We start from the raw sequence: 24,722 nt of genomic DNA, 5'->3' as shown, positions 1-24,722 counted from the left end.
GTTTCAACTTCGGACCATAACCCTGTAATGCGATTACACGCCCACCATATATGAATAAGGGTGCCAATATGGGTCCCACATCTCCAACACAAGGGTGACACAGAGGGGTAAATTTTTGAAGGGCGAATAGTACCACTGGTACAGCAACTTGCGCGATGCTTCCATATGACTAACACATTGACTGCGTTCACATTACGTATATTTCAGTCAGTATATGTATATTTCAGTCAGTATTTTTCAGTCAGTATTGCAACCAAAACTAGGAGTGGATCAAAAACACAGAAAGGATCTGTTCACACAATGTTGAAATTGAGTGGATGATCGCCATTTAATGGCAAATATTTGCTGTTATTTTAGAACAACGGCTGTTATATTGAAATAATGGCAGTTATTTACTGTTATATGGTGGCCATCCACTCAATTTCAACATTGTGTGAACAGATCCTTTCTGTGTTTTTAATCCACTCCTGGTTTTGGTTGCAATACTGACGTACATATACTGACTAAAATATATGTAGTGTGAACCCAGCCTTAGAAGTTAGTTTTGGTAGTGTATATACAAATTGCCACTGTTCAGAAGAGTATGAAGCACCCAGATCCTGCTCCCATCTTTTGCAAAAGGCCGGAGGCCCAGTCTCAACTGCGTCCATGAGATTCGCATATATAACCGAGATCCCCTTAGACCGCATATTCTTGTTACAGAAATAAGATTCAAACCTAGTTATAGGGGAATCCCTTTACATTTAATAGTTCTTTAATGCATTCTTGCATTTTCTAGTTTTTTTTTTAATTTTTTTAATGATTGCAAGTGTTAAAATGACACTGATCAGAGTGTACATGCAACAGGAGATTGCTGAGGCAAGTGAATGGCTGCAGTGTCACATGCACAATGTACACAAAATCATTACAGCACCTCTGGCAGCGGACCCTGCTTCCAGCCTGTATTACATTTGATAATTCTATAATGACAAGGTCTGTTACACTCCACCAGAGCAGACCTCATCCCTACACACTACTCAGAGACCTTGTGGCCTGATAAAAGTCATGGTAGGACTGAAACGTTGCTAAGTTTCCCATAGGATTGATGGTTTAATCGGCTATATTCTCTCATAATTCTACTTTTACTGTAAATGAAAAATGTTAACCTGCAAATTCAAAGTGTGCCGTGGCTTATTTACTATTCTATGATTGATGGTTGAAGAACCAGTCGCTACAGAGCACCTACCAGTGGTTAGAGCAGTGCGGTTCTAGATATGATCCCCTGTTCCACAGATCTTGTGCATAACAAATGTCGTGCCAATACTCAAAAAGTGGTAAAAAAATAAGTGTGGAACCTGAAGGCCTGTAGGTTTAGAGAGGTTGTCAAGAGGTTTTCTAATCTCTGAATAATAATCATGCACTTACTAAATAATATCACTATACAAGGAACAAATAATATCTCACAACCACATATACCCACCAAGCAAACCAATCATATCATGATGCATTGTCTATATAGCAGTGAAATACCTCTCCACTCTGCAGAGTATAATCACACTGTAGACCTTATATAAGTGATTATAGTACAGTTACACCCAGCGACTCACAGGTGATGTTTTCTCAGACCAGAGTTGTTTACTTTCCCTTTTCTGGCCAAGACTGTCTTGATGAAATTGTTCAATCATCACCAGTCATCTTAAAGTCCCACAGAAAAGTAGTGTCTCCTTACTGTCCCCATAGTACTGCCGCCTTGGTCTTTTATACATAATGGTACCCTTTGTGTACCTCCAACAAAAATAGTGTCCTCCATTACAGTTTATGCCCGTTAGTGCCCCACTTAGGGCTTATGTGTCTCTTATGCTCTCACTTAGAATTTATGTCCCCTTTATGTGCCCCCACTAGCATGAAACCATGTACCCTTTGTGTCCCCCACTCATATGTATTGGCCAAATAAAGTCACTCGACTCTTTCCGGCGGCTCTATAGGAATGAATAGAGCTGCGGGTCACGTGCTGTTCATAACATTGTTGTTATTCATAACAAAGAAGCCAGTGGCCGATACAGAGATTGGCGGGGGTAGGGAGGTTTGACCCCGCGTTCTCTTACTTTTCCCCTATTCTGTTTATAGGAGACAAATTAGTTTTACCTAGACAACCTCTTTAAACCTTATACTTTCCTGATTGTCTGCTGCTAGTGACTTTCCTGCTAACAGGATAGTTAGCATATTGCCATTGTATTTCTGGTAGTTTTCCTGGTTAAGACCTTGCTTGCTCCTTAATTCTGCCTTTACTATTTGTTCTGGTTATGGTTTGGTCTGCCAGCTCTCAAGTCTTGTGTCTACATTGTGCTCCTATCACCTGTGATTCTGACCCAGTTACACTCAGTGTATTCATGTCCTGGGGTACTATTGACCAGAATTTCCTTAGACCCTTCACGCCAGTCTAACTAGTCAAAAGCAGCCGTAGTCTAAGGATCCCTGTTAAAGTCATGATAACAAAAATATTTCCATTAAATGAATAAACATCAATTAAAACATACAACCCCTGCCGATCAGCAGTTTGCACATCTGGAGCTGTTTGAATTGTAACTGTTGCAGCATCTTGAATGTTTACAAGTGCTTGTACTTGTAATGGTTTTATGCTTGTATTGATGGTGCAAAGTACTGGACTTTTGTCCTGCTAACTTGAATAAGACAATGCTGAAGTACCTTCCACAGAAGAGGCTGCAACACTTGCATGATCCCCTTCAAACAGCAGATAGGTGAGTGTGCTGGAAGTCGGACTCCCACCATTTAATATTGATGGCCTATCCTGAGGATTGACAATCAATTTTTAAATCTGGATAACCCCTGTAAATAAACAGCTGAGCTGACTATTTCTGCCTAGCAACTCATTTTAAACAATGCAGCTGTTAGGCGGTGTATCCCTAGCAACCAATCTATCTTGAATGGCTTGTCCGTACATTACAAAGTTGGATTGTCATTGTGTTGACAGAAGGAAGGAAACAGCTTGGCAGCAGTGAGACTATATGATTCTCCATCTCAGCCTGTGTTGTGAATCAGATTTCTCTAAATATTATGCTGGGCCATGGTATTGTCACATGGATTTACCCCCTAGGCCCTACCATTGGTATCGGAAGGTATCCTCTTCTCGAGGATGCTGTGGACATAGCAAAACATGTTGAAGGGGCTATAGGCAGATTTTGAACAGCAACCGCACACTGCTCCACCATAGTCAGTGACATAGCCCTGTTTTGGTCCTGCTGCGTATGGTTTATACGGTAGCAGTTTGACTGTTGTGTTTTTAACATTTTCTTTCTACCGATTGATACACAGATTTTATTTGTATGTAAGATTAAAAGTTATATTTTAGTTGTGTCGATTCAAATAGCTCCCGATATTTATATATTCGATCGAATATTGAATCCTTTTATAGTCTATGGGAGAAAAATACTCAGGACTTTAAAATCAATATTTGACCACTTGGAGGGCACCAAGTCCACAATCACACCTAAAGAAATGATGCCAAAACCTCTGGAATGCAACTGGGACACCAGGAGAAGCATGCCTGGGTGCATCTGACTTTTGGAGGTCCCTTCCTACCCAAGGGCCCTATTACACAGGACGATTATCGTTTACTAACTATTTTTCGCTAATCGTTCGCTGTAATTCCACATTCGTTTGCTCAAGTTCCGCATTTGTTCACTACTCGTTCAGTGTAATTGCACATTGTTCATAGTTTTGCTGGGATCAGATGGAGTAAACGATCGTAGTAACATTCGCAATAACGGTCGGAAATAAGGACTATAGTTCTGTGTAATTTGGTGAACGATTTTAGGTTAGTCTCGTTTGTCTGTAAATGTTAAAAATCGATTTGTCTAATAGGACCCTGAACAGACTGGGGGAGATTTATGAAAGGGTGTAAATATACATCTGGTGTAAACTGCCCACAGCAACCAATCACAGCTCAGCTTTCAGCTCTGGTAGAACAAAAGTGGAGCTGTGATTGGTTGCAGTGGGCAGTTTACACCAGGTGTATATTTACACCCTTTCATAAATCTCCCCCACTGTTTAAAAACAGCTTCTGAGTCTCTGCTTTCTATACTTTGGGGGTCCCTTCCTACCTTACTTCACCTAAAACCTTCCTCTCCCTGGTGTACAGTCTGTCCCTCTCTAGCTCATACTAGCAAGTGACACGAATCTGAAATCCACTATTCTTATATTCAGGTCACATGGTTAAGCAGTCCTGCCCATTCCTAGTGCCTGTCCTAACCCTGCATGTTTATTGGCTGGAAAAAAGCGCCAGGGGGTGGGAGGGTGAATCAAATTTTAACAGCGTTTTAGTTTGAATATTCAAACGAAAACGAATAGCTTGAATAGCGTAGTATTTGATTGAATACTATTCGCTCATCACTAGTGGAGACAAGAGTGATGCTGTCTCTGGAAGAAAGTACTGGATAATCCCTATAAAAGTCACTAGTGACCAGGTCGAGACACACAAGCTAAACAAATAACAATGCTCTTCCAGCACATCTGAATATTTTACTGCAGTGTAATTCAGAATGACCCAGTCTTTGATTTAAGAATCCAATTACGGCGGTATGTCTCCATCTATTACACTGATTGCCTTGAGTATTACGTTTTAATATCCATGTGCTGCCGCTGCTGCTTATCTTGCTTTATGGGACCACTCTGCAAATCATTCAAGTAAAGCAAATGCAAGACTCTATCCTTTTCATCTACAAAATGTCTCTTATCTTTAGGTTATATCATCCTTAACTCAACTCATACCTCACGCTGAATCACATTTAATTACTGATTTGTTTCACAAGATGCACATTCTGGGGAAGGCAGGGGAAATCAAATCTGTAGGCACAGTGCTGCCGCCTGATCCTACTAACACCCACGCAAGCTTAATTAAAAATACCAATAATTGTTCTGAAGTTGTTTCAAGCATATTACATTGCTGAATTTTACTGTCTAGGACTTTATAACTGGAGGCATTAACACTGTATCTGTGTGAAATCTTTCCATCTGCATATTTTAGATATTCTGCAGAAGGATAATAATCAGTATACAGCCCATGTAACAGTTATGCAAGACGTCCCCCCTCGAGCAGATAAAGCATTGTTTACTGATGAGAACCACATATTTTATTATTAGTCATCTTAACTAAATTTAAGTTAATATTTGCAATCTATTGCAATGTAACACTGGTCTGGATTAGAAGAATCCTATAACATTGCTCATTCTTGGCCTCCTGATTCATTAATGTAATGCCAAAAGTGCTGTAGACCCTCAGAATACTACACATACAAAATAGAAGAGTTTGGCCAGGGCTAGACTGCAACTTTTTGAAGCACTACTGATAATTCAGGTCCACAAGGTTGCATAGAACCCTATAAGCTGATTTGGACTGCGGCTATAGCTTTATAGCTAAGATCAACTGGCAGCACTACAAAAAGTTGTGGTGTAGTCTAGACAGTAAAGAGAAAGATCTAACTAGTTTTTTCTATAAGGCTGGAAATATTCAATGATTACCATGGGCTTGAATGGTTATAGTTTTACTACCAGTGTATATGTATATGCTATTGTACATGTTTTGTGCTTTATGTATTGCACAAATCCCCTTAAGTTTCTTCTTTTTCCAACATATGTATTGTCATTTTCTGTGAATGTCTTTCTTGGCAATAAAGTTTCTATTCTATTTTACCTATGTTGAATAAGTACAGGAGAATTTCCTGTTCAGATCCTCCTAATCTCTTGGCCAGAATGCATGGTAATTACCCTGAGCATCTCCTGCCTGGAGTACCTATTCTGGATTACACTAACAGCTCATTCATTTGATAGGACACTGTGATGCTTAGTCTGCCCTGTGATGCTGCATCTTCCATTAAGTTCTTTCCTTAACCTTGCATCAATGTGCCAAATCCGATGTACAGTGCCATCATATATGGAAGAGCTTAGCTGCTGTGGCTGAGAGAGGTCAGTAAGAGGTAGGACAGTCCATAATCAGCCAACAGTCATGTTCTTTGGACTCTTCTAAAAAGAAGAAGCTAAAGACCCCAAATCAGTGTTCTCCAACCTTTGCTTGTCATGCATGATGAGAGTTTTGCTACAGATGGAGAGCAACAGGTTGGGAAACATTGCCTTAAAGAATAATATGGCTTCTGTGGCTAACAGCATGGAAGTCATCTTGCCGGCAGGGTAATCTTTGTCTTTGTTTGGCAGCAGAAATTATATTCTGTACTAGAACTTGACTGCCGCAGCCAATCTCCAGCCATGTCAGTGGGGTATACCAGAGGAAAAAAAATAAAAGGTAGTCTGATTTGTAAATTACTTCGAATCAAAAATCTCAAGTATTCCAGTACTAATCAGCTGCTGTATGTCTTGCAGGAAGTTGCATGTTCTTTCCAGTCTGACATGGTGCTCTCTGCTGCCACCTTTGTCCGTGACAGAAACTGTCCAGAGCAGTAGCAAATCTCCATAGAAACCTCCCCTTCTTTTTCTTTGGACAGTTCCTGTGACAGAAAAAGGTGGCAGCAGAGAGCACCGTGTAAGACTGGAAAGAATGCACCACTTCCTGCAGGATATACAGTAGCTGATAAAAAATTATTTTTTTTTAAATTATTTATACATCAGAGTATCCCTTTAAGTTGTTACAACTTACCCCCTTTATTAGTATTGGGTGCACTAATCCCCCCTTTGCAGTACATCCCTGTTGCAATAATTACCTCTATACTACCAAAATTATACTACTGCCTAAGAATAATTAACTAACATATGCCAATTATAAACACTGCTAAACTACAGTTCATATAATAGAACTTTTATATTTAATGTAAAACTATCAGCAGGCTCATGCATATGAACCTGCTGATAGTTCCCGGTGGCCACCTACCTTGTCTTACTGGTGCCAGTCTTTCCACACTTGTAAGTGCTGCCATTTTTGTGATATTCAGTCTTATATAAAAAAGTTAACACATCAAGAGCACTGGGTACTTTCCTTAGTCCCCCAGAGCGCCATTCGGCCTGCATATGCATAAGTAGCAGGCTAGAATATATGTCAGGAGCCATGAGCATGAGTCGGGGGGCAGTGCTCTGGGGGCTAAGGAACACCGCCAGTGCTCCTAACAAGTTAATTTAAATATTTTAGTAACATTGAAAATCATGGCACTTACAAGTATCTGAAGATCAGCGCCAGTAAAAGGAGGTAAGCAGCCATCGTATGCACGAGCCTGCTAAAAAATTTCCTTTAATAACTCCATCCATGCATATAATGATTTTGGAGCAGCAAAAAATCTAAATTAGTATAAATCCATATTTAGATTTATGTACTACTTTGAGAAGGAGTCTGGTTAACCACTTCCCAATAACAGACTGTAGATTGTCTGTAGATGGCTCAATCCCAACCATTATTCAGTATACAATATGCAACATACGTTTTAAGGCTGGGTTCACACTACGTATATTTCAGTCAGTATTGTGGTCCTCATATTGCAACCAAAACCAGGAGTGGATTGAAAACACAGAAAGGCTATGTTCACACAATGTTGAAATTGAGTGGATGGCTGCCATTTAGGGTATAAACCCACACACCGTATATGCAGCGTATTTACTACTGCGATACACAGCAAATACGCAGCAAATACGCAATAAACATGCAGCAAATACGCAGCAGAGTAGAGCTAAATAACTGAACACAGCATCAAATCTGCACCACCAAATCTGCTTCAAATCTGCTGCGTTTTTGCTGCGTATTTGCTGTGTATACGGTGTGTGTGTTTGTACCCTTAGGCCAGGTTCAGACTATGTAACTGTGCGGCTGTATTTGCGGCTGTAATTGTGCGGCGGTATTTTTGGTGGTTCATGCATACGCTCGAAAGTATAGGATATACGGCTGCACAGTGCACACTATGTATGAATCTACGGCCCGATCGTAAACGGACCCGTAAAAAATGAACAAGACCATTGTTTGCGGCTGGAAACGCGGCCGTGGATTGACAGGCGGTCCGTACGGAGTACTTCAAAAATAGCCGGCAATGATGCCGAATGCCGATGCCTCTAATAGTTAATATATTAAATTAATAAAACACATTTTCTTTGTAATAAAGTCCCTTTCGTTGGTCAATAATTTAATTCTAACGAATCCATCATTTTGCAATTAAATATACTGTTAAAATAAATATATATATAAATAAATGTATATTTATATATATATTTATTTTTTGACTGTATATTTAATTGCACAATGATGGATTCGTTAGAATTAAATTATTGAACAACGAAACTGAATTTATTTCATCGAAAATGTGTTTTATTAATTAAATATTAATTAGTACAGGAAGCTCCATATGCGGTTAATTCATATTGCCGGCAATAGAGCTTTCTGTACTAATCATCACTTTACTTTAATGAAAACATCAAATGTTTCTTCTAATTATGTTATCACAATAGCATTATTAGAAGAAACATTTGGAATTATATGTGCGCTCAGTTGATTGGCTGATCGGCTGAGCGCACATATAATTAGCGGGTCCGCAGCACAGTGACTTCATTGTGCTGCGGACCAGCGAAGAGACAACATCGGGGTGAGTATAGAGCTCTCCCCACCCCCTCCCCAGCACTGCACCCCTCCCAGCAAGGAAGGGGGGGTCAGTTAACCCCTTCCTTACTGGGATGGGTGCAGTCTGACATCAGTCTGGCCCCCAAGGGCTTAAGGGGGATGCAATACATCCTCCCTTAACCCCTTGGGGGCCAGACTGTAAGCAGCGATCTGTAAAGATGCTGCATACTGTAAGGTGCACAACACCGCTCACAATGATGGGTGTTGTGCTCCTGTTTGTGTGTTTTTTGTGTGTTTCTCCCTTTTTGTATTTCAGATATCGGTATCCTGGGGATTACGTCGGATTCCGTGGACTACGTCGATGACCAGCGTTTTTTTTTTATTTTTATATAAAATGGTCAATGAGGGGTGTGGGGGTGTTTTTATTTGAATACATTTTTTTTTTAACTTGTGTCTTGTCTTTATTTCTTTACTTTATAGACTTAGTAGTGGAAGCCGTCTAATAGACGGAATCCATTACTAAGTTGGGGTCTAGTGTTAGCCGGTATAAAATGGCTAACACTAACCCCCTATTATTACCCCAGTACCCAATGCCACCAGGGATACTGGGAAGAGCCGGGTGCCAGTGGTCCCGGAGCGTCAAAATTGGCGCTCCTGGACCGGGCGGCAGCAGGCTGGTAAGATTTAGGCTGGGGAGGGCCTAAACCAATGGCTCTTCCCACCCTGGTGTTACCAGGCTGCTGTCGTTTGGTTTTTAACCCGGCTGGTTATAAAAATAGGGGGGACCCTATGCGTTTTTTTTAAATTATTTATTTATTTAAAAAAAAAACCACATAGGGTCCCGCCTATTTTTATAACCAGCCGGGTTAAAAACCAAACGACAGCAGCCTGGTAACACCAGGGTGGGAAGAGCCATTGGTTTAGGCCCTCCCCAGCCTAAATCTTACCAGCCTGCTGCCGCCCGGTCCAGGAGCGCCAATTTTGACGCTCCGGGACCACTGGCACCCGGCTCTTCCCAGTACCCCTGGTGGCATTGGGTACTGGGGTAATAATAGGGGGTTAGTGTTAGCCATTTTATACCGGCTAACACTAGGCCCCAACTTAGTAATGGATTCCGCCTATTAGATGGCTTCCACTACTAAGTCTATAAAGTAAAGAAATAAAGACAAGACACAAGTAAAAAAATTTTTTTATTCAAATAAAAACACCCCCACACCCCTCATTGACCATTTTATTAAAAAAACAAACAAAAAAAAACGCTGGTCATCGACGTAGTCCACGGAATCCGACGTGATCCCCAGGATACCGATATCTGAAATACAAAAAGGGAGAAACACACAAAAAACACACAAACAGGAGCACAACACCCATCATTGTGAGCGGTGTTGTGCACCTTACAGTATGCAGCATCTTTACAGATCGCTGCTTACAGTCTGGCCCCCAAGGGGTTAAGGGAGGATGTATTGCATCCCCCTTAACCCCTTGGGGGCCAGACTGATGTCAGACTGCACCCATCCCAGCAAGGAAGGGGTTAACTGACCCCCCCTTCCTTGCTGGGAGGGGTGCAGTGCTGGGGAGGGGGTGGGGAGAGCTCTATACTCACTCCGATGTGTCCTCTTCGCTGGTCCGCAGCACAATGAAGTCACTGTGCTGCGGACCGGCTCTTTATATGTGCGCTCAGCCGATCAGCCAATCAGCTGAGCGCACATATAATTCTAAATGTTTCTTCTAATAATGCTATTGTGATAACATAATTAGAAGAAACATTTGATGTTTTCATTAAAGTAAAGTGATGATTAGTACAGAAAGCTCTTTTGCCGGTAATATGAATTAACGGCTTATGGAGCTTCCTGTACTAATTAATATTTAATTAATAAAACACATTTTCGATGAAATAAATTCAGTTTCGTTGTTCAATAATTTAATTCTAACAAATCCATCATTTTGCAATTAAATATACTGTCAAAAAATAAATATATATATATATATATATATATATATATATATAAATATACATTTATTTATATATTTATTTATTTTAACAGTATATTTAATTGCAAAATGATGGATTAGTTTAAATTTAATTATTGAACAACGAAAGGCACTTTATTACAACGAAAATGTGTTTTATTATTTTAATAGATTAACCATGAGAGACATCGGCATTAGTGCAGATGATCGCAAACCCCGGTAATAGCAATTCATGTAAACTGTGTTCCCAGATGCATCCAGAGGTGTTTGCATCACTTTCTTAAGATTTTATTTGTTATTTTTAGTTGAACCAGATTTCCAAGTAAATGACCGTATGTTTTGAGCCGCATGTCTATTTTTTCCCACGGCCGTAGTTTCATCCGCACATTTACAGCCGCATAAAAAATACAGCCGCACAGTTACATAGTGTGAACCTAGCCTTAGGGTATATTCACATGGGCGTCTCGCATAAGAAATCCGCAGCTAATCCGCAATACATATATTAATAATAATAAGAATATGTGTATTGCGGATTAGCTGCTGATTTCTTGTGCGAGACGCCTGTGTGAATTTACCCTAAGGGTATATTCACACAAACGGTCTCGCAGAAAGACCGGCAGGTCCTGGCAGTTCCCACAAACTTTATACTCAGGCGTCCTGCTCTCCCGTCCGGCCAATCAGTGGCTGCGGCTGGGCAACACACTGATTGGCCGGACGGGAGAGCAGGACGCCCGACCCGTGCAGCGAGGACAGGTAATGTATGCTTACAACGGGGGAGTCGGCCGGGAGCAGAAGGGGTTAAGGGCGGCAGAATTACATACTCGCTGCGGTTGTTTAGACCGCAGCGAGTATATAGTTTGTGGGAACTGCCAGGACCTGCCGGTCTCGCAGCGAGAATCTCGCTGCGAGCCTGTTCATGTGAATATACCCTTAATGGCAAATATTTGCTGTTATTTTAAAACAACGGCTGTTATATTGAAATAATGGCCGTTGTTTACTGTTATATGGCGTCCATCCACTCAATTTCAACATTGTGTGAACTCAATCCACTCCTGGTTTTGGTTGCTATGAGGACCACAATACTGACTGAAATATACGTAGTGTGAACCCAGCCTAAAGGGATAAATATAAAGAAACAATTATAAACGGATATCACCAATATAAACATATCCTTTTTTTCCCCACAAAAGCTGCTCTTGAACTTTAGAGTACAAAAGCTTTTAATGCAAATTGCACATTTTATTCTTTTGAAAAAGATAAAAACATATATCTTAAACAAATGGTAAAAACGGGCACTACTGTATACCACATATGCTGTGACTTACGTTATATAAAAACTGTGCATTTTTTGCTGTGTACAATTGTCTGATACTTTTTTCATGCTGAGTGTTTTATTGTGCCAAATTTACAGCAGATTTAAGTGCCATCCAAGTGAATGGCATCCTAGCAGCAAACCTGCTGAAGACAGCGGGACAACAACTGTGAGTTTATAACAAAAAAAAAACACAGAGTCAAAGCTGTGTCCCAGCTCAGTCAGTGATTCTCAGAAGTAATGGGGGCAGCAGTGTGTGTGTGGGGTAGATGCCACAGGAGTCCTTGGGGGACCGGGGAGGTAAGGGAAGGATGTTTGTAATGTTTTATATAAGAGCATCACTATATAACAGGTTTTTAAGTGCCAGAGTATCCCTTTAATATATTTCATCAAAGCCATAATAAAGGGCTTTTGTATGGTTTGGGTAAGCAGTGAAGGGAGAGCTAGAGGTTTTGAGAGAATGGGTACAAGAGAGGATTAATAAAAAAAATTATTGTCCTAAACCTGTTTTTATGTCTTCCCTGCCAGAACTGGGCCAACTGTAACTAAAAACAAACTATTCCTCTTCCTACTCTCTCTTGACTGCACAGAGGTGTTATAGTAGCAGGGACACACTGACTACATGAAAGAAGCAGGCCACTTCTACACAATAAGGGAAGGTGAGGGAGAAGGGATGGGGAGTTTAACCTTGACGTGACAAGAATAGCTGTATTACAAGTCAGAACTGCTCTGCATTCCCGCTCTCACTGTATGAATCACCTGCCAGCTGCCGCTAATCCAACATGGATCAGTGTCAGAGATAACACCGACCGTAGCTTCTCACTTACCCCACCAGTGCTGAGCACCAAGAACAGATATGCTATTGTCTGACTGTTTTTAAAATGCCACCAACTGCAGGCAGGGAGGAGCACTAGTTACGGTAAAATATTTACTGCTGCCTTAAAGGAGAAGTCCGGCCAAAATTATTTTTTATATGTTATTACTGATGGAAAGTTATACAATTTTCGAAAGTACATTAATTATGGGAAATGCTCATATACTGCTATGAGCAGGTGATGAGAGTAGTAGTTGAGTGTAGTCCAGAGCGGCGGGCGTTTGGTAGCGGCGGCGGCGGGCTTACTGTGATGTACTGATTGATTATATTTATGGAATACTTTGGGGAGCAAAGACACTTGCTCCCCAAAGTATTCCATAAATGTATTCAATCAAAAACACTGTATATTACATTTACATACACATCCATTGTAATTGCAATGGAGTGTCCAGCAGGGGCGCACTATATATAGAAGTCAATGGTACTCATTGACTTCTATACATAGTGCGCCCCCTGCTAGACACTCCATAGGAATTACACCATTCGTTGTGACGTCACTGCTTCTGAGATAATTCTAACACTTCCTGATACACTAAATTAAGGGAAATAGGAGTATATGAGCATTTCCCATAATTAATGTACATTAGAAAATTGTATAACTTTCCATCAGTAACAACATATAAAAAATAATTTTGGCCGGACCTCTCCTTTAAAAGCGAACTCACTGATGCCCCACTGTTTGTTTGACACTTTCCCCCTCTTGTCTATGTTGCTACTAGCTCCAGATTCAAATTTAACAAATGTATTTTAGTATCTGCCCACCACTGGTTCGATCTGCTTTGGCTTTGCACAGTAAACACAGTATCTATCTATCTAAAAAGATAGTTTAGAGAAAGAGGGAGAGGGAAAGAGAGAGAGAGAGAGAGAGAGAGAGAGAGGGAAGGAAGGAGAAATGAAACCACAGTGTCTCCTTTCCCCTATAGTATACTACTCATGAGAGGCTGTGGTTTCCCCAACCCTTGGCCAGGTGATCACTGTGTGATGTCAGTGGTGGGCAGGGTGTGCAAGGTGTTACAGCTTGCCTGGCAACAGAAGAGACAGAATATGTGACATCTGTTTCAAAGTGGAGAGGGACAACAGAGGACTTAAGACAAAATGGACCAATCAGTAAGGATTTTCAGCAGCTTCAGGGTGTGAGTAAGGATGTGCTGCAGACAAATGGCCAATTCATGTAATAAAAACCTATAACAAACAAGCTTAGATTATGGGTGGGGACTGAACAGGGTTAAATCTTTCTTAACCGAAGTTCCCCTTTAATGATTTGGCTTTGAGTGGCATAGTAGAGTTCAGTACACAGATCTCTGTGCAACCAGAGGACCCTTTGGTCCACCAGTGGGCCAGTCCAACATTGCCATGGATGCAGACTGCTAGGAGGAGGAGGAGAAGGAGGAGGAGAGGTCAGGTAAGCTGCCGAAGAACTAATGAAACTCACCCATCCAGGAATTGTTAGTACACAATGAGCAGCTGACTGCAGTATTTGGGTGAGGAAGGCACAAAAAACACATTAAGGTATTTAAATATCTTTATTTATGTATGGCTCCACATTTTGTATCACTTTTATGACTCCTTAATATCCCAGATAACCTTTTTAACATGAAGAGACACACTATACATCCAAGTTAAATCTATGCACTACAAATTTTCTAAGTGATTTCCATTTGGTGATATGGCAGATGTCTAGAAGGTAGTCCAATTCTGTCAAGATGTGTGCCAGCATATTCTTAGCCTCTTCAGATCCTGTGGCTGGGGGAACAGATACGCTCGTTTCTTTGATGTGGGTATCCTTGTAATCATACTGATGTAAAGGGTGCATTCATGCCATTTTCACCACACTGTGAATGGCTTGAAAATGACCCCAACCAAAATGTATATAACTGCATTTTTTTCTATTTCCCCCATCATAAATATGTATCCAACTATCTTTCTATCTATAATTTTTATATATATTTTTTCTCCTCTGTTTTGTAAATATGCAGATGTCTAGTTTGGTGCACGAGAGGTGGGCCCAGCACTCCCAGTGCACCAATATCACCTCCCCTCTGTGACATGCCTGGCCGGGGACAGTATTCATTCTGAAGGCACCAACAGGAGACAATACTAGTGCACTGGGAGTGCTGGGCTTGCCTCTAGATGGCACCATTAGAGTCTGTGTGGTGGTGCTGATCAGATGTTATGGAAATTTTTGGTTTGATATAGAATTATTTAATATATATTCTGGTACATTTACTTTAATATATTAGAAAACAAAGTGTTAAGGGATATTGCCTTGATGCACTAAGGTCATTAATTCCAACATGACCAAATCCAAGATCTGCAAGGAGTTTAGAGGTTCTCTCTGTGTCCTTGTGGGTTCCTCAGGGTACATGGTGCCCATCTCTGTACGGCACTTTGGAATAAGCTGGCACAATATAAACCACAGGGTCTATTTTGTTTGCTATTTTGTTATTAATTTACGGGGAAAATGTTGAACTGAAAACTGCATGAACATTGAAAAGACAAATTAAATATTTCATCTCTTAGCATCCCTCAAGAGCCACAGAGTATTTATGTGCACATATTTCACGGTCATAAATTGAGCTGTACTCTTAGTTTATTGCAGCCGTACCTTGGCTCTTATGTTAGCTCTCAAGATATACCAAAGATTTGACCTTGCTCTAGACTTTTCTATATAAGATTAGTCATGTAATATTTATATGGAATGCAATTTCTGGTAAAAATGAAAATAATGATGAGTAAAAGCATAACACATTGTCCAATTAGGAAACACTTGCCTGGAATTTTTATTAATGGTATTCACTTTAAATCTGCTAGTTTGTTGGCAAGAAATGGCAAGAAGTGTAAATCTGCGCACTTTATGCTGGAGACCATTCCTTTTTTTCTGCCTCTTTATGCACTTTCTTATGCTGGACATGTTTGATGAAAGGTTTATGGTCAAAGGTTTATGGAGTTTTCAAAAGTTTTCCAGGAAGTGCATAGTATAGAATGACACACAAATGTATGACTGTGAGCTTTATGCCAACACTTGGCTGCCATTCTCATGTTTTAATTTAATTAAAAGCCTTCTTATTGCCTTCTAGATACTTTTAACTTTAATTGAACTATCAGTCTTTCGTGTCCTGTTAACATAATATAGTATTGAATAGATATGGGAAGGTACTTGGTCATAATTTAATACAATACCTAAGCGTCCACAACTTTTAGTAAGCCTAAAAAAAGAAATCAGTAGATCTGTAAAAGGGGGTATAAATAGGTGACTATACTGTATGTACCCTGCTAATAACTAATAAGGCCTCTGCTTATTCTTCTTTTACCAGAGCTGAAAGCTGAGTTGTGATTGGTTACTATGGACGATTTACACCAATATCTTTTTTACACCCTTTGATCTGATAAATCTCCCCTATAGTACCTTTCATATATCTGTCTGTGCTAGAAAATTCTTTTTATTCTCTGGTACAAAGAGTCAAAGATGCTTTTTCAATCTCCTGAAAAGCTGCAAGCCTTCTAACTCCCCACTCCCTGCTTGCTTGTCAGTTGAAAGCTGAATCCCAAGCACAGTCAGGTATGGGAGCAAGTAGTATGCAAGCTTGCTGCACTTTGGGAACTTAGGAAAGCCTCTGACACTTTGTTTAATAGAATAAAAGCTTTTTTCTATGTTGTGGAAGTACAGGCGGATTCATGAAAGGTACTATGTGTCTCCTAGATCTAAAAGCTATGTAACAGTGTGAGCAGTTTGGAACGTGATATCCAGCTGACAGATTGCCTTCAAGGAAAGGTGTCATTAAGGGTAAATTCACACGGGCAAATCAGCAGTGGATTTAGTGCTGCAAATTTGCAGCTAAATCGCCAACGGATCCATTCCATGTGAAATCCAATGCAATTACATACTCGCAGCGGGATTGTCATCCCGCTGCCAGTATGTAAGTGCCGGCCGCATTAACCCCCGCCGCCTGGGATGATACTATACCGGCACCACAATCTGGCGGCATTTGAGGCTCCCGGCGGATCCGCCCGGGTGAATTTACCCTAAAGGGGTATTTACTTCCAAATCTTTTTACACCATGTAATAGTCCACTCATAACTTTACATGTTGGTCAAAGCAAGTTATTAGGTGTTTTGAGCGTTTTTGTGCATTTTCTGAAGACTCTCCCCCTTTGAATTAAAAAAAGGAGCTAAACAGAGTCCACTCCCACACGCTCCTTCTCCTGGCTGGCTTAGCCTCCGTGTCGGGGATCATGTGTTCTGCCTCTCTTCAGTGGGCTGGGTTAGAGATTATAACCCTGCCCACTTAAGTGACATCTGGTGAGGACATCTGGTGGCACATGACAGCCCCCCCCCCCCCCCCCACCGCCTCTTCCTGGTCACAGATGACAACTCCGGCCACAGTAATGACAGCAGTAGACAAAAAAGAAGGGTAAGGGGGCGAGTATGCAAATGGACCAATCAAGTAGAAGCACTGCATGATGGGTAATGTATTTTCCCTTTTGGTGCCATCTTGGATATAGATGGCTTTTAGAAAAACTTGTTACTCAGGAACGGCGACAACTAAAAAGATGGGAGTTGGCTCAAAATACTCTGAGGAACTTGGTGAGTAAGACCAGCTAGGTTTGGGAGCATTTAATTCTTTAGCTCTTGGGGGAGGACCTTTAAGTCCTCTCTTTTTCCAACCTATGGAAGCTGTCCAACCAACCATCCTCTTGTTTTTTTAATTCAGTAACTTCTAAATGACTGCAATTTTAGATCCTGCAACTTTCTGTGGTTTATTGTAAGCACTCTAACTGTACCTGGTGGTGCCATATACTGTACCTACAACAAAGCAATGGACACAAGTAATTCCACTATATAATGAAAATGTGATTTTATCAAGGTGTCATGGATATGGATGCAGTATTGGCACATGTTAGGGTCCATGAAATGCCCACCTTGATAAAATCTTGCCCAATAAAGTACAACATAAAGCTGTGTTATTTATGAACAGTATGTAGTGGTATTTACTGTAAATGCTTAGTATATAATTGCATTATTGGTATGTACAATGTAGTGGAACTTCTACTATTATTTGCATACTGCATGATACTTTAATGCATACATTGTGTTGCTCTACAATTTTCACAGGGTAGGGTACCTTAGCTTTTCCAGCAGGGTATCATTCTCTTTGTGCTGCATTCCATCTGTGCGATGTATATATTTTATAACAGGTAGTTAAATGCCTCCTGTATAACAGCTGTAGCCAGTGTATATGTTCCACACATCACATCCTACTTGTAGCTATAAAATCTGTGGGATTTCTACAGCACTTCAGGAAGCAACAAGAACTGCCCGAGTTATGTCAATGAAAATTCAAAGCTAAGGCCTTATTCACAAGATCCCAGCTGCGATCCGCAGGAGGATCACGGCTCATATCCCCTAGCTGGAGACCGCATGGCACAGATCTTCCCACCCCGCCCCCCGGCAGCAGAGATGACAGGAGCGCATGATGTGCTCTCCTGTCATTGCATCTACTGCTCACCCATTCCCATGTGCTGACCGGCTACACACACTCACCGGAAGTGGCCTGGACTACATTGCCAGGAAAAAAAGGCACGGGGGAGTAGGTGAGTAGTAGATGTGATGACAGGAACGCACATCATGCGCTCCTGTCATCTCTGCTGGTGGGGGGGGGGGGGGGGGGGTTCCATACGGCGATCCGCACTAGGACATGTCCTATTTTTTCACTGTGCAGGTCGTGGCACAGATCATGTGAATGGCTTCATTCACTTCAATAATCTTACATAGTTAAATAATTACATAGTTAATAGGGTTGAAAGTCCATCAGGTTCAACTTAGGGAAACCCTACTGTGTTAATACAGGGGAAGGCATAAACCCACATGAGGCAGATGACAATTGCCCCATTACAGGGAGAAAATTCCTTCCCGACTCCAATGGCAATCAGAACAATCTCTGGATCAACGTGTCACAGGAAATCTAATGCCTATAACTTGTAATATTATATTTTTAAAGAAAAGCATCCAGGCCTCCCTTGAACTTATTTAATGAATCAACCATGAAAACATCATGTGGCAGAGAGTTTCATAGTCTCACTGCTTGCACAGTAAAGAATCTGTGTTGATGCTGATCTGCGACAATGGACAATTTTACGGGACGTGTGAATGCAGCCTAATCCTGAAAGTGCATTGTTTTGTATGACTTCAGAATCAAATCTTCTGGTGGGCCTTATGCACTTCTAGCTGACGCTGGATAACCAATTTACGATTACACAGCTTCTGTAGAAATCGTTAGGTGGATAAGCATCTTAAATAGGGAACCCCTATATTTCCTCAGAGTTCCCATTAAAATATAAGAAAATGGGAAACTTATATCTGACAACAATGGAGAATATAAGGAGGCAAAAATAGAGCAGATACAAATATTGCAACATCTGTGGCAAATTGATGCAGCATGGAGGGATAAGCGAGCGGGTATAGAGTAGAGCGATGCACATTTTGGTTCAGCACATAGGTGGTGCAGATTTGAATCTCTAGTATTGTAGGTAGCACTCTGTGATTACAGACAGTTTTAAAATTAAGGCGCACCTTAATTTTAAGGTTTGAGTATGTCTTGAATGAGAATGGTCATAACTGTAAGGGGTCATTCACACGTCCGTGATTAAATGATGTCGGGAGCTCCTAAACTGTTTAAGGCTATGTACACACCGGGTAGTGCAACAGCCGTTGTTTAACAACGTCTGTTGTTTTACATCATAGTACCAGGTGCATTATATGTTCCTGTGGCTGATACTGGCCATATCGGCCGCAGGAACATTACTGAATGGTTATTTGAATTGCGGGCACCTTGGACTGTGACTGCAATTCAATTAACCATTGACCTGAATACAATATACGGCCATGAGAATCCCCATACACTGTGTGAACAGATTGTGAACAACGGCTGCTGTTCACAATCTGTTCACACAGTGTATGGTGATTCTCATGGCCGTATATTGTATTCAGGTCAATGGTTAATTGAATTGCAGTCACAGTCCAAGGTGCCCGCAATTCAAATAACCATTCAGTAATGTTCCTGCGGCCGATATGGCCAGTATCAGCCACAGGAACATATAATGCACCTGGTACCTGGTCTGCCAGAAGAAAATAATTTACGTCAATTATTTCCATGGCCGTAGGGCAACAGTGGCCATTGTGCAATAAATTGTGTGCACAGTGGCTGCTGTTTGCCATAGGATTCAACAAAATGTATTCTTTTTTTACAAGAACGGCCATTGTTATACTTGCCAATGACCTATGGCAAATATAGTGCAGTGTTTTGAGCCTGTCAGCATGCCGACAGGCACTGTACTCCGATGAAGAGAGTAGCAGTTTTAAGTTCCAGTACTTCCTGTAAGTGAGTGCATTGCTAATGGAGCATAATGGCACCAAACCATAAGCGTAATTTGGTAGGGGCAGAGGGGGCGGCTGCTCCTGGGCCCACACAGGCAGGGGGCCTCCTGAAAATTTAGCTAGTTAATGCTATTGTTTTTCAGACAGCCTTAACAAATGTCTATTGGCTTTAATGGGCCCCTGGCCAGAACCTAGTAAGTGCAGGCCCCTTTACCTGCGGGGCCCACTCGGCTGCTGGGTGCTGTGCCCCGTTATTTAACTGTATGAGAAGCACATACAATTAAGGGAGGCAGGCTAATTGACAAAGCAACGAGAGAATAGACTCTCCCGCTGCCAATCACTGGCAGGGCCACTCCCTACCTTGACATCACTTGTGTGCTCACAGAGCAGGGAGAGAGGTAATTCCAGAAGACTACAGTGTTGCAGCCACGCAGGGACAATGCCGCCCTGCGAGACATTACTGCAAGGGGAGAGGGTTGTCTTCCAGGGGGAATGCCTGCATGGGGAATACATACTGGGGGGATTACCTACATTGGAGATGGTGCTGGAGGGGAATGACTAAATAAAGGATACTGTCTACTGGGGGTGGGGGAATCGCCTGCACAGAGAGGTCTAAATACTATATAGATGCACAGGGGCCACTAACTTCGATATAGGGAACAGAGCGCCCTAACTACTACTACATTGAAAAAGAGGGACATAATTGCCATATTGGGACACAGAAGGCCTAACTACAATATGGATGCACAGAGAAGGCTGAACTACTATATGAAGGCAAAAAGCCTAACTACTATATGGGGGGCACAAGGGGGTCTATCTTCTGTATGGAGGTTCGGGGGTGGGGGGGTAATCTACTATATGAGGGTAGATGGTGGCTTTTTTACTATATGAGGGCATAGGGGGAGTTTGTGTAATATATAAGGGGTAAGACTAAGTCTAAATACTGCATGGGGGGCATAAAGTGGGCAACAGTGAAAAGCAATATGCAGAGATGTTGTCTTAGTAAGGAGCCTAAAATATTTGGCAGAGTCAAGGCATCTTCAGAAGAAGTCTTCACGATGGCCGAGCCAGACAGAAGAAAAAAGAAAAGTAAACTACTTGGCAAAAATGTCAACGTCATTCAGAGAAGGCACCCCTTTGAGTCACTTGAAGTAACTGCACTATAATCACTTACAGGATATGCAGAACCTGTATACAGCTAGCTCTACCTCTATATGGTCACTGGTTAGGAAGAATATTGGTCTTTAAATAGTGGATTTTGTTCAGTCATAGTATAGTGGTATTATCCAGTCACTGTATGGTGAGGGTAGTGGTCATACAATGGCAGTATTTGTCCTGTATATGTGGTATTATTAGTAATATTTTGTTTATATAGTGGACTTTATTCAATGGCTGTATAGAGCACAGGTGTTAAACTGCAGCCCTCCATCCCAGCTGTTGCAAAACTACAGTTACCTTTATGCCTGGACAGCTAAAGTTTTGTCTGTCCAGGCTTGATGGGAATCGTAGCTTTGAAACAGCTGGAGCTGGGAGTTTGACACCCCTGGTATAGTGGTATTAGTCATTATGTTTTGATGATGGTAGTAGTGATAGTGTTGAAGTAATGTTTGTATACTTGTCTTATGTTAACATTTTATATATACTGTACATATGAGTATTATTATACATCCTAAAATTTGCTGTAGCATTTAGCTAGTGTATGTGCCCCATGCTAGGCCCATCGGATATGGTTTAGTCCTCATGCTGTCCGACAGATAGATATGTAATAAAGAGGATAGATAGATAGATAGATAGATAGATAGATAGATAGATAGATTGATTAATAGATAGGAGATAGATAGTAGTAGTAGATTACATTTAGTACATTTTGGAGTGTTGCAGCTTTTTTTTTTTTTTTTTCTAGGCAACTACGGTATGTTTTACACTCTTCTTAATCCCTATTTATTATAAGTATTATTATACATCCTAAAATTTGCTGTAGCATTTAGCTAGTGTATGTGCCCCATGCTAGGCCCATCGGATATGGCTTAGTCCTCATGCTGTCCGACAGATAGATATGTAATAAAGAGGATAGATAGATAGATAGATAGATAGATAGATAGATAGATAGATAGATAGATTGATTAATAGATAGGAGATAGATAGTAGTAGTAGATTACATTTAGTACATTTTGGAGTGTTGCAGCTTTTTTTTTTTTTTTTTCTAGGCAACTACGGTATGTTTTACACTCTTCTTAATCCCTATTTATTATAAGTAAAGTAGCAGAATATACCCTTTATTACAATTATTTGGAAAGCATTGTCGTCTGCTGTGGTTCCCTATAGGTAACAATTGGTTGGGGGCCCACTGAAAATCACTCGCCCCCCCCGTAGGCTGAACTCCTAGCTATGCCCCTGTGCCAAACCCATAATAAGTACTATTTGCATGTTTATCATATTTCACACACACATTTTATACATCCCCTCTTTCCCTATCCAGAATACCCCTTTAAACATATGTTATTTCACAAGGACCAATATCTAACTGAAAGCCCTATTCAACTATTAAAATAAAAAATAGGCCCTTACAAAAAGCAGTTTTCTATACATTGTACTCACACATTTGAATTTCAGTTTAAAGGTGGATAATATTACTAATTATTAACAATAATTAGGAATTAGCACAGAAGCACAACAGGCTGAATATATCCATGAACATTTTAAATACCTCATAGTAGTTACTGAACTACATTACAAAATAATCAGCATTTTGTATAATGCGTCATGTGATTCTAAAACTCTCTGCTGGCATCTACTGCAGAAGTATTTAACTGCACTGTTGGGACACATAAATATATGTACAGTGGTGCCTTGGATTACGAGCATAATTTGTTGCAGGACCATGCTTGTAAGCCAAATCACTCTTACACCAAACAAATTTTTGCATTAGAAATCATTGAAATGCAGACAATTGGTTGCATACCTCTAAATAATGATTTTTTTTATTCATGTAAAATAACATGTAAAACAAATGAAACAAACATTCAGAACAGCTGAATATGTGATATTATAAGTTATTGTACAGTATAGCAATCATCATGTGGAGTATAATGTATAGTAAGTGCATAAACCTGAAAAAACAGCAGCAGTTTGTAGATACAGGATGGAGCTGCAGATCTCTATAATACAGTAGCAGTACAACAGGCTAGAATAGAGAGGTCTGTGTGGTCACATGACACCAATGGGGAAGGGGTGTATTCAGCATGGACCAATCAGGAAGTTAGAATCACAGAGCTATGCAGGAGGACAGAGACATAAACTTTTCTCTGTATAGCTATGTAAGTGTGTATAGCTGAGTGTAAGTGCAGGCACATTATAGCAGCAGTGTGTATAGCTGAGTGTAAGCGCAGGCACATTATAGCAGCAGTGTGAATAGCTGAGTGTAAGTGCAGGCACATAATAGCAGGAATGGAGAGGATGGGAAACACAAGGGCTGACAGAGACTGCAGGGAGCATGAAGGAATGAGCAGGGCATATGTGGGCACATAAATGCAGCACTTTCTGTCCAGGGAAAGAGGGGTTACAGCTATAAGGAGATTACTTCCACAGAGTCCTGTCCCCGTGATGCAAGCCCCAGCCTGAAGTAGATCTGCTATGATTTGGAAGGTGTAGACCCTACTGTAGACCCCCACTCCCCTTGCACCTAGTACAGGGAGCTCTTAAACCAAAGCAATGCCCTTAAACCAAGTTACAATTTTGAAAAACTGTGAGCTCTTCTTGCAAAAGCTCTCAATATATATACAGTGTTATCTTGTCACCACTATGGCAGTCATTAAACTCTTTGGTTTACAGGCCTTTACAGGAAAACTTTAATATCGATGCTGTAATAAAAGTTAAAGAAGTCCAGTGAAAATTTCTATTAAAGTATTGTATTGCGCCCCAAAAGTTATACAAATGACCAATATACACTTATTACAGGAAATGTACATAAAGTGTTTTTTTTCCCCTGAACTTACTATATCATCAAGGCTTCACTTCCTGGATAAAATGGTGATGTCACAACCTGCTGGAGAGGATGATGGCAAAGGGATGCTCAGTGTCCCTCCAGTGCTGTGTCCCTCAGTGTCCCCCTTTTACCCGTTGTACCTGACATTTCAGTAAAGTCACTGTTAAACAATAATACCTTGTCCACCTGTTGGCTTATTTCTACTGCACCTCACCAACACCAAGGGCATCCCTATGATCACCTGGAGAGCTGGTCAACACAGGTGCATCACTGGTGTAAAATTACTCTTGTATGTCAGTGATCCATCAACCTCCTGGGTGAAGTTAAAACAGTCACCTGTCAGGGGGCCTGTTGTGAAACCTGGCATCAGAATAAATGTCATGTCAAATGACTAGTGACTAACTGGGTTAACTTCACACAGGAGGGCTGTGGACAGAGTATACTGGCACATAAACTGACAGGACAGGAGCCATTTCACAGCTACACAACTTACATTACTACTCTAACACTATCCCTCCATCTGTCCCTGATATCTAATCAATCTTCTACAACCCCATCTAAGTATGCCTCTCTAACCCTGCCTCTACGTATCTGTCTTTAGCTAGTGTAAATGTATGTGTTCAGTTCACTGCACAGAAGCTGACTTGCTACAATATATGTAGTG

At 40.9% G+C, this 24,722-nt stretch overlaps 1 protein-coding gene across 4 annotated transcripts in view; it reads left to right on the top strand.

The window, feature by feature from the left end:
* PLPPR1 (phospholipid phosphatase related 1) overlaps positions 1-24,722 on the top strand; it is a 150,459-nt gene that overhangs the window by 78,794 nt on the left and 46,943 nt on the right. Inside the window, exon 1 of one of the 4 annotated variants that reach the window (XM_069964322.1) lies at positions 2,682-2,738. The exons of the other annotated variants lie outside the window; for them this stretch is intronic. The gene's annotated coding sequence lies outside the window, so the exon portion shown is untranslated. Of the gene's footprint in view, positions 1-2,681; positions 2,739-24,722 lie in introns of those variants that run through there. 4 annotated transcript variants of the gene reach the window in all.

This window comes from Dendropsophus ebraccatus, chromosome 3 (genome assembly GCF_027789765.1).
Source record: "Dendropsophus ebraccatus isolate aDenEbr1 chromosome 3, aDenEbr1.pat, whole genome shotgun sequence".
NCBI classification, from domain to species: domain Eukaryota; kingdom Metazoa; phylum Chordata; class Amphibia; order Anura; family Hylidae; genus Dendropsophus; species Dendropsophus ebraccatus.
Note: the sequence above shows the minus strand (reverse complement) of the source record. Positions and strands in the feature narration are given on the sequence as shown.